The sequence below is a fragment of the Patella vulgata genome, chromosome 3, assembly GCF_932274485.2.
Source record: "Patella vulgata chromosome 3, xgPatVulg1.2, whole genome shotgun sequence".
NCBI lineage: Eukaryota > Metazoa > Mollusca > Gastropoda > Patellidae > Patella > Patella vulgata.
This window is the reverse complement of record NC_065881.2, coordinates 64,397,593-64,407,886: the sequence shown is the minus strand read 5'-3', so window position 1 is coordinate 64,407,886 and position 10,294 is coordinate 64,397,593.

Genomic DNA, 10,294 nt, shown 5'->3' with positions numbered 1-10,294 from the left:
ATGCATAACGTCTCGTGTATGCATAGCCTAATGCCTTGTGCGTGCCTGATACCTAGTGTATTCATAATTCATATTATGCATAATGCCGTGTGTATTCATAATGCTTATTTAGTTTCAAGTAATGAGGTCTATTATTGCATCTGGTCTCCCATTGAAGAATATAGTTTGGCATATTAGATAGGCAGTGATTAGTTCAAATTTATGGTTTACAATTTGTAACCAATACTATTTTTATAAATGGGACAAAATCAAGTTTCTACCTATATAAATGAAATTCCTTGCTGTACATCTATATCAAGTCGATGCTGCATTACTTGTTTTCAAATAGTCAAACCATATTTTCAGGTAAAAAAAGAAGATAGTTCATCATACCTGTCGGCCTATTAATAAGACTGTTTTGAAAAAGCCCAAATGTACATGTGTATTGATTATCCAAGTTTGTTTGGGTTTTTTTTTAAGTTCATATATTACTCGAAGAAACAGAGCTAGCATCGAATTTAACCTAAAGATATCTTTATTGACAATATATATTAGAGTTTATAGTTTTGCCAATCATTTTGTATCTTTATATTCATATTGTTCGATTTCTATATTAAAATGAATGTTACCTTAATTTCTATTAAAAGAGTTAAACTGAATTGTGTTTGTATAAATAAAGGTTTGCACATACACATCTGAATACTGAATAACAAATAATTTGTTGTTCAGTTGTCAGTTTATCTTTGTCTTTAAAGGAGACGTGTAATAGAAGACCACAGAAACACCCAATATCATACAGTCAGAAAGGGTGTAGTCGTTACTTGTAACACAATCGTGTGTTACACTGTCTGCTAAACTCCTCCGAAAAGAATAGGTAGCTATGTCCTATGACGGGGGATTTGAGTCAAAAGTCAGTGATATGTTGTTAGTGCTTTTACATCTACAATGTTGCAAATGTTGAATGTAATGTGTAAATTGGAGGACGTTAAATTTAACAAAATATTGTAATACTGACAAATACATCGTGTAAATTGACATCTACGTTTTGTCATTAAACATTTCACATTAGACATTTCAAAATTTCCACAACACGCCTAACTCCATCTACCCAGATATTTAAACACTGAACTCTCACATCTTCTCATATGACACGCGCACTATGTATTGTACCGTTCAACATTTCACTTTTACATCGTAACACAGAACTCACGACATGAAATTAGCCAGTATGCAAATAAGTTCAGACGGTACCTATTTTTAATCACGTGACATCTCGGGTGAAGAAAACATAATTTCCCCCGGCATGAGACCTGCAACCGGGTGTTGATTTCCTAAATGAAGAAAGAAAAATAAAATATCTCGGCTTCCACATATAACACAAGAGATTGTTCGTAGAATTCATAGACTTTCCTACGAAGAATTTTACTCTGAAGTCGCCAGGGTTTTGTGTGAACGTGTGCGACAGTCCATGAGCAATGTGGACATAGAAAGTTGCCACGACAACCACCCTGCCCTTCATGAGAAGTATACATAATTTAAAATATAATAGCTCAACAAATAAAAGGAGAAGAATGAACAATGGCCCATGGATGGGTATTATATATAATTTATAAACAGGATAGCATTATAATGCAAAAGATGACAGCACCAAAAAGATACAGTCAGTGTTTAAAGTTCTGGGTAGATGGACTTCGGCTTGTGAAATGTTTAATGACAAAAAGTAGATGTCATTTTACACGATGTATTTGTCAGTATTACAGGATTATTTACTTTTGACTTAGTCCAATTTACACATTACATTCAACATTTGCAACATTGGACATGTGATAGCACTAACAACATAGCACTGACTTTTGACTCAAATCCCCCGTCATAATGTCCTTCGTCACGTGTGCTATCTTTGCTTCGCTCTATACATGTATTTGGACTCAATAGGACTTCAAATAACTCCATTATGATTAAGTACTAAGGAACACTATTCTTCTCAAATGGAAAGTTTATGATACTGCAGATACATAAGAACAAGCATAATATGTGTAATGGACTCAAAAATAAAATTGGCTTCCCTCAACCGGCTCTTCCGAGAGCGGCTAACTTCTGAAACCACTGCATAGCTGTCTTCCTACGAACGTGAATGGTTTTTATACGCACACATTTTCATATGGACGTATATTGTCGTCGCCCCTCGACTTCCGTCTGTCCGTCGATAATTTTTTTTGTGGACACTCTACAGGTCACAATTCTTATCCAATTTCGACGAAACTTGAAATATAGGTTTATCTCCAAAAGATCTCGGCTCCTTTCGATATTGGCAAGTAACGTATCGAATTTTCGTTTACGAGTTTCAACCCAATATTAGGCCGGTGTCGTAATATTGCTACATATTTTGAGCTCAATGATTTTAGTTTACCATAGCGGGTGTACTGTATTTTACATTTTATTTATATTTAGATCTTAAATGATAACTTATGACGAGTGTATAGAGATACTTAGTGATCTTTTGTCGACTAGCTCATTTGTATGGTGGGTAGATAACTCCGAGACGACCCTTGTCCACGACATACAATACAAACGATACGGGCATGAGTTAAAAAGTAAAAATCGTATAGATAAATTCGTCCCCTGAGAGGAAAAAGGTCGTAAGTGACATTTTTCACTTTTCGAGAAAATCGAGTTTAAAGGTTTGAAAATGGTCCTGTAAAATTGTTTATTTATTGTTTTTTCTAATAGTTTGTACAGTATGTTATGATTGGGAATAGCTAGAAATGCAATATAAAGTTTTCAGTTATCAGGTGTGGTAACTCAGAAAAGTCACTTACGACCTTTTTCTACTCTCTACCTATAACCAAAGATACATACTTATTGCTGTTTACGACCTTATGTGATTTTGCCATGGGGTGGAAGTTATATTGGTCTTACGGGTACGCTTTGGATCTTAAGGTCTGTAATTGAGTTAAGTGGCATGGTTAACAGTATGGTAGCCTGCTCAACCTCGTTGGGTTTTCTCCGACTTTCTATCATTGATACAGACCCCTACGCGCCAGCAAATTATTAAGGTAAAATTATGGCCTAGTTTGTGTTCAGTGGATGTTATACCCCTCTCTAACCCCAGCCCCCTCTTCCCTCTATCCCTCACGCTATCTTGATAGCTTTCTCTGGCTCTCGCGCACACCCTCCCTGTCAAGCCTCACGGTATCGTACAACCTTCTCTCTATCTCACTCTCTTCACCTCTCTATCTCGCCCACTTGTTATCTCGCTCTAGTCCCCACTCTCCCTTGCTGTGCCCCACCCCCCGCTCCCCCTTCTCTATCGCTACTCCCTACCCTTGCTAGCTCCCTCCCTACCACCCTCAGCCTTTAGCTCATTCTCTCTCTCGATCTCTCTCTAACCTTCTCACAGTAGATTGATAGTATCATCACATCGAAGGCTTATCACTATCACTACCCCCACCCCCTCCTCCCCTCACTCTCGCCCACTAGATTGCTCTCCTCATATCGATAGTTCTCTTTAGACCCCGCCCCATCTCTCCATCTCTAGCTCTCGCCTTCTATCTCGCTATCTTCCTAGGTCTCTATCTCACGCGCTCTAGCCCTCTCTCCCTATCTTCTTGCTCTCTTTCTCTAGTTCTTCATCTTATGGATTCTCTCTTTTTCTTTCTATCTCTCTCTAATAGTCTAAGCTTACTCTCTGGCTCTCGCCCTTCTCTCTAGCTTGTTCTCCCTCGAGGACAAGCTCTCCCTCACCTCTTTCTTTTGCGAGCTAACTCCCTAACTCCCCCCTTAGCTTGTTCTCTGTAGCCCCACCCCCGCCCTTCTCTCTCTCTCTCTCTCTCTTCTCGAGGGACAAGTCTCATCCCTTGGCAGCCAACTCTCTAGCGCTTTTTGACCTCCCCACTCGCCCTCTAGCTATCTCTCTCCCTCTAGCTCCCTCCCCCCCTTACCGATAACTCTCTTAAGTCCCTCACTAGCCCATTCTGTAGCTCTCACTTTCCGTGTCGCTATCTCTCTAGGTCTCTCTCTATCTTACGCTCTCTAGCTCTCACCATCTCTCTCTTTCTCTAGCTCTTTCCATCTTGTTTCTTATCTTTCTCAGGGTGTGTGTGTGGGGGGTGGGGGTGGATGGCCGAACGGTTAGCATGAGCGCGCTGTATCATAAGGTCTGTCACTGAAACAACTGGCGTAATTTCGATTCCCCGGTTGAACGTGACAAGGAGTATGATCGCCTGTCCAACCTCGTGGGTTTTCCCCGGGTCCTCCGGTTTCCCCACTGATAAAAGACCCCTACGCGCAAGCGAATTATTGAAGTAAAATTGAACCAAGTGGACGTTAATCCCCATCTCTCTCTCTCTCTACTCTTAAGCTCGCTCTCTAGCTCTTGTCCTCTCACTATAGCCCTCGTCCTCTCTAGTTCGCTCTCTCTAGCCTTCGCTCCCGCTAGCTCTCTGTCCCTAGCCCGCCTCTCTAGCTACCCCCCCCCCCATCTCCCTCTCTATAGCCCTGTCTCTCTAAGTTACAATGTGGATCTCTCTTTCTCGCTCTCAGCCCCCACCCCCTCTCTCTCTCTCTACTCCACTCTTAAGCTCGCTCTCTAGCTCTTGTCCTCTCTAGTTCGCTCTCTCTAGCCCTCACTCCCGCTAGTTCTCTGTCCCTAGCCCACCTCTTTAACTACCCCCCCCCCCTCTCTAGCTCTCTATAGCCCTATCTTTAAGTTACAATGTGGATCTCTCTTACTCTCTTTCTCGCTCTCAGACCCCCCACCCATCGCTCCTTCTCTCTCTCTCTCTCTCTCAAGGGGCGTCTCATTGCATCACAACCCTCTCTCTATCCCTCTCTAGTTCCCATTCGCTCTAGTGTGTACGCATACCGTACTACAGTCCATTGAAACGGCGAACGTGGGGTATTAAAAGCGTCTCTTACATGCAGTATCGCAAAAAGGCCCCCCTACAGCCCCGTTCTTTGTGTAGTCTACTGTGAAAATAAAACACAACACAATTTATATCGAAAAAACAATCACTGTTTTGTGCACATATAGCACGACGTTTCGACAAGTATCCCCTTATTGTTATCAAGCACAAAACGACAACGATAAGAGGATACTTGTCGAAACGTCGTGCTATGTGTGTACAGACCAGAGATTATTTTTTCCATATAAATTGTATTGTGTTTTTTAATGTGCCCAATCCCTAAATGTCACTCAAGGATTAAAGTCTACTACGGGTTGATCAATTTTAAACACTACTATCGCAAAATGAAATGTACACAGGCTTTTGTGGGAAAGCCAGAAAGAAGTTTGCCAGAAAGAAGTTGCTACTGCACATATTTAAATGTCACTTACGACCTTGTTACACTGCCATCAGTGTACTTACTACCTTTCTCCGGTGACATCTTGGTAAAGTTTTCCACTTACTACCTAATATTAATTACCCATATTGTAGTTTGTATCATTGCAATTGTCACCATTGTTTGTTATAGCCTGGAGGGGTCAATTTATAAAGTTTTGGTGCAAAAATATCAAATTTGCCTGTTTTGTCACTTGCGACCTTTTACCTCTCAGGGGACGAATTACGCAAACAAGAACACCAATTGAATTATTATTAATTTCAGACTACATAATAAGTCAGGGTTAGAGCTTTAAAGTTTATTCTTTGTCGAACAGGAAGCCAATAAAGTTTTTGGAATGATGATGATTGGTGCAACTGTATTCTGAAGCTTTTGGAGAGAGTAGGTGTTTTCAACTGAGGCTGGGAATAAGCTATTGCAGTAGTCTAATCTGGACCCTGTTTCTCAAAATCTTAACTAAAGATAAAATCCAAATTTTAGTAGATACTTTAATTTTGATTGGCTAAGCACTAAAATCAATCTAATATTATCCAATCAAATTACTAAAATTTGGATTTTACATAGTTAAAATTTCGTGAAACAGGCACCTGGAGATTACTAGTGACCTGGTTATGGTCGCAGTATATCGAACTGCGCCAACAAGTGACGGATACTTGTCTGTTCATGGTTAGGGAGGCATCAAAGTAAACTCCAATATTTTTAACACATAGTGTAAACGATATTTTAATTTGATCAAAGTTTAGACAGTCACGTTCTACATTCTGTCGGAAGTTTTAAGGGACCGATGATCATAGATTCTGTTCTGACTTCATTCAGTTTCAAGATGTTGGTCATCCATGCCTTCCCAGAAATAAAGCATCGCTCCACCTTGTTAAGCATACCATGCTGATTATCGAGGGAGCATTGAACAGAGAAGTGGGTGTCATCAGCATAAAAGTGATACACCCGGGTGACACAAAAAAACGTTCATCAATAAAAATCGAATAACTTCCAAAATTTTATTTAGATTAACACGAAAATTCAGCTACATTAGGTTAAGTCTATGTAGCAGACATCTCCAAAGTTTCAAGTCTGTGCCACAAAAACTCTTTGTTTAACTGGCGCTCAAAAAATGTGCTCTAAATCAGCTCCCCGGTGCTGCAAGCACATTTGGATCCGGCGGGCAAAGTTCTCGATGACCCTCCCACATTCTTCCCTTGGGATCGCTTTTATTGCTGCTGTGATTGCTGCCTTCAGATCAGTGATAGTCTGGGGGTTGTTGCCATACACCCTCTCCTTAAGGTATCCCCACAGATAAAAATCTGGGGCGTTCAAGTCCGGTGAATGCGGCGACCACTCCGGGTCACACCTGCGGCTGATCAGTCGGTCAGGGAAACGCTGCTGTAGCCATGCCAATGATTCGTTTGAGGTGTGTGTGTGGGGGGGGGGGTGGCACCATCCTGCTGGAACCACTGGAGGTCCCTGACGACCCCTCTTCGTTGACCAAGTGCTGTCCAGAATTTGCCAAGCACCTGAACATATCGCTCGGTTGTCTAGAGTGTGATTGTCTGTTAGTATCTTTACGATTGAGGTTATAAACAGTCCCATGGGTTCGGAACTTGTTGACCCATCTGTTGATCATTGTATAGGCAGGAAATTCACGACATCCAAACCGTTCTTTGAATTGCAATTGAGCCGCGTGGATAGAATTCAGCCGAAAATAGGCCTCAACTATAAATGTCTTTTGTTCAGTAGTCCATGGCATCTCGAAGTTGAAATTTTCTAAACTTTTAGAACATTAATTCTTCTTGGTAAATCTGAAAAATAAAAAGAATTGATTATTTCAAAAGTTATTCAAGTTTAGGTGATGAACGGGGGGGGGGGGGGGTTGGATGGCTGAATTGTTAGCGTGCGCGCGCTGTATCATAAAGTCTGTCATTGAGTCGACTGGCGTGGTTTCGAATCCCTCGTTGTACGTGACAAGGAGTAGGGTCGCCTGTCCAACCTCGTGGGTTTTCTCCGGGTCCTCCGGTTTCCTCCCACTGCTAAAGACCCCATGCGCAAGCGAATTATTGAAATAAAATTAAACCATATGTTAGTCCCGAAATGACCTAGTTGTGTCGAGTGGACGTTAAACCCCATTTCTAGATCTAGATGATGAACGCTTTTTTTGTGTCACCCGGTAGAATGCCTGATGTACTTGTTATACAAGGGGGGTTGGATGGCTGAATGGTTAGCGTGCGCGCGCTGTATCATAAAGTCTGTCATTGAGTCGACTGGCGTGGTTTCGAATCCTCGGTTGTACGTGGCAAGGAGTAGGGTCGCCCGTCCAACCTCGTGGGTTTTCTCCGGGTCCTCCGGTTTCCTCCCACTGCTAAAGACCCCTACGCGCAAGCGAATTGTGTAAATAAAATTAAACCATATGTTAGTCCCGAAATGACCTAGTTTGTGTCGAGTGGACGTTAAACCCCATTTCTCTCTCTCATTTATTATACAGCCTTATGAATTAGGCCCCGTTTACACTTGGCCGCGATAAGCGTGCCGTTCTCGACACGGTACCAGAGTGACACTATGGGGACAGATGTGACATTATAGATGTGACACTTTCGTCTATGACTTTCTTCGACTTCACGTTGTGGGATCAATTATTTCAATCATCAATTAACTGACTCTGGAACACCGTTTATGTTGTTACTAGGTTTTTATAATTAAACAAATACAACAAACTACCAAGTTATGATAGTACTTTTCCAGTTATTAAATTATCCACGGTTTGAGTTTAATATCCTTTCTAACTCGGACCTAATGGCCTAAACGTGGCAAGAGCCACAATCTTCTTGCTAGTTCTACATAAGGTTTGCGCTAGGATGATGTGTTCACCCTAGCCTCTAAGCCGAGGAGGCTATGGGTATGTTCCCCTGAGGTCTGAATGATGGTCTGAGGGTAAATCAAATGAGCTCTCTCCTAAAGAGGAAGTATAACGCGTCATCTATTAGGGCGGGACAATTACCATTTTTGGGTAAGTGTTATATACATATAGGCACTATTTTACGTCAACCTATTCTAGTTAATTGTACTAATCCGTGCACGAGATGACTGGACTATAGTACCCTACTTCCAGCAATGGATACTGACATAACGTCGGTAAGTTAGTCTAAGATAGTAGTAGAATAATGCAAGCTACTTCATTACCCAAGTTTTCGTCACACATCATTTAAGTAAAGAATTTCTATACTAAACAGAACACGTTTCTTAATAATAAAATAAACCCTATAGTATTATAACACGCCCCTTTGCAATGCGTTAAATAAGCAATGTTGCTTTATTAACGCCTATTATGTGACATGCAATAAATACAATGCAATATCAATACTTAAAAGCTCTAAATATGTCCATTAAAATTTCAAGTCCTTATGTCAATAAGTTCACTGTTTGTAAATTTTGGTGATCCGTTAACACTTCTTTCATTTCCTCTTTATATATGCCGGAATTCCTCTGTCTGGTTCGACGTTGATGTGCGTTAAGATAAGGTACATGTATATTACTTCCGTAACCGACCAGTGTACTGACTCAATTAGACCACTAATTATTCAATTACATTAACATTAATTTATAACATTTATTTAAATATTAAAGATACATTATGGGAGATAAGATAACGAGATTGCAGTTCTCGCTATAATAGTTAAAAACTAGATAGTGTAAAGGTAATTTGCTGAAAAGTTCAGTCAAATTGATCCACTATGAGCCGAGAAAGAAGCGGGTGAAATTTTGGCATAGTCTCGGTCATCATTACTAAAATCATTAATATAAACAGCTTAATCTCGATTATCCGCTTTTTTTGATTTAATTATCAACGGCCGTTAGCGGCATATAGGAATCTAATAAAGCCAACATCGAAGGCTAGCCTTGACATCGAGAGTTTATTATGGTCTGGATAAGTTAATTAATGTCTAATTGATAATTTAGATAACATTTCAGGCCTAAAGAAAGACTTGTAATAAGCAGATTTTGCTCTTGCATGCATAATGCATGTTTAATTGGATACGGTTATAATTTCATCCTATTCATACCCATATAGGAAGAATAGTTGTTTTGGAGTTTTGCGTCAAACGTGCAAACCCTCAATTTCCGAACTTTCTTCCTGCCTAGACCGGCATACTCCTCGCAGTGTTTCGCTTGATTAGAGCTAATCCCACTACTCACTACTGTAAACAAAGCAAATTCTTGTTCTAAATTATGACTGGTCAATAGTCCGATTATTAAGAAAATAATAAAGAATCGCGAAATGGGATAATATATGTAAAAAAAAAACCCACAATCTCTGAAAAGAGTAGCCTATATTATGTCCTTAAATTCCAGAATCTCCGTGGACTGCGCAGGGCTACAGACCATGGCCAAAAGTAAACACTCGGACGAAGGCAGAGATCGACACCTGTCTGTTTCTTATGAAGAATGTGATTTAGGAAGCCAATTAACCGTCGGGCCGCTTTTCTATTCAAATCAACTGTGGTCTGATTACGCATTGGAGAGTTCTCTTTTGTGAGAAAATAGCTCTTCAATATCGAGATTTTAAAAGCCCCCGGAAGGAGTCGTGGCTCTACCACAGAAGTTAGTTTTATATTAGAAATTTAATGTTCAGAAAATTACGTCAGTTTATTTTCGATGCGGCATCCCCCTACCCCGCGGTTTTTTTTAAATACATGTACCGCCGATGAGTTTTTAACTGTTGTGCCTCTAATTAGTTCCACATTTTCCAAAATTGCCAGTATGGTCGATGTTGAAATGAATTAAAATAATTATGATCAAAAACCCTGCAGCGGGACAGTTAAAGCGATAATTTCATATTTTCTAAAAAAGTCAAAACATAATTATTTCTATGTCTTTTGCTCAATAGGTTATCAACCCACTAGGCCTATTATACGACCATGGGCATTATTTCCCACCCTTAAAAATCATTGACACAGGAAATAATAACACAATTACCTCTCTTGTT